Genomic DNA, 1257 nt, shown 5'->3' with positions numbered 1-1257 from the left:
AGGGGGCAGAGGGGCAGAATCCCCCCTCCTCTGCTGCCCACACTGTGGGATCAGCACAGCACTCAGGGGGTTCTGGGCTGGGTCATGTCCAGCCTGTCACCCACCAACACCCCCAGGGCTGCTCTCAACCTGTTCATCCCCAGCCTGGATTGATCCCAGGGGTTGCCCCACCCAGGTGCAGCACCTGCACTTGGTCTGGTTAAAACTCACTCCTGGAGATTGTCCAGATCCCTCTGGATGGCCTCCAGGTGTTAAAACAGTTGTGGCAGCGGTGGGATTCGAACCCACGCCCCCGCAGAGACTGGAGCCTTAATCCAGCGCCTTAGACCGCTCGGCCACGCTACCCTGGGGAATGGAGCACCAGGAGCGGCACTGGAACCTGGGATCCAGGGAAACATTGACCTGGGCACAGTGCCTTGGACCACTGGACCATCCTGACTGTCTTCACCTCATGTAAATCCTGTTTTATTCTCATTTTCTTCATGAAAGCCCAGAGGAGAACCAAGCCCTGCCTGCAGAACACACCCCCCCCCCCCCCGCTGCCCTTCCCACTGTTGAATGTACCTGTTCTGACATGTCCTCTCCTCTCATTCCCTTCCCATGGCAGCCTCGATTAAATCCACAGGGAGTCTCTGCACTCCAGCAGGGAGACCACCAGATCTTTCCACACCAACTCCACACTCATCCCTGTGATGCTTTTCTCAATGACCAAGGGCAACCTCGCCATCCTGTTGGGAATTAAGACCCAGGACCCAATTTTCCTGTCTGATTTGTCCCTTTGCCCCCTGTCCCTGTGCCCCCAGTGACTCAGATAAATGCTCGGAGCAGGAGGTCAAGGGGATGAGGTCATGGATCTCCTGTTCAAGGTGACAAGGGAAGTGGCCAAGCTCCCTCTGCCTGCAGTGAGTGTGCAGCCAACAGAAGCTCCTGCCCACTTTGGTCTCAGGGAAGATGCCAAAATCTGCAGGAAACCTCCTGACAAGTTTTGGGAGTCAGACACAGGGAAGCGGTGGAAGTTCTGGAGTTACATAAATATTTTTCTTCCACAGCTAAACACAAGCACTTTCTCCTTCCTCAGCACGGCGATAAAAGCACATTTAAATAAACAGGGTTTCAAAGGGATGTTTGGATTTAGCATGTTTTGCACCTTTTTCATTCATTGGAATAGATTCTGGCTGTAAGAACTACAGTGAGACCCCCCAGCTCCCTGAGCTACATCTGGAAACATGACATGTGCTTCCAAATCCTTCCATTCTG

General features: G+C 53.7%; 1 non-coding gene across 1 annotated transcript; it reads right to left on the bottom strand.

Moving 5' to 3' along the window:
* Nucleotides 1–263: 263 nt before the first annotated feature.
* TRNAL-AAG lies at nucleotides 264–345 on the bottom strand. Its single transcript has one exon. It is a non-coding gene; the product is annotated as a tRNA-Leu (tRNA).
* Between the last annotated feature and the right edge of the window lie 912 nt (nucleotides 346–1257).

The sequence above is a fragment of the Lepidothrix coronata genome, unplaced genomic scaffold (assembly GCF_001604755.1).
Source record: "Lepidothrix coronata isolate B3197 unplaced genomic scaffold, Lepidothrix_coronata-1.0 Scaffold12, whole genome shotgun sequence".
NCBI lineage: Eukaryota > Metazoa > Chordata > Aves > Passeriformes > Pipridae > Lepidothrix > Lepidothrix coronata.
This window is presented reverse-complemented; position numbering and strand designations above follow the sequence as displayed.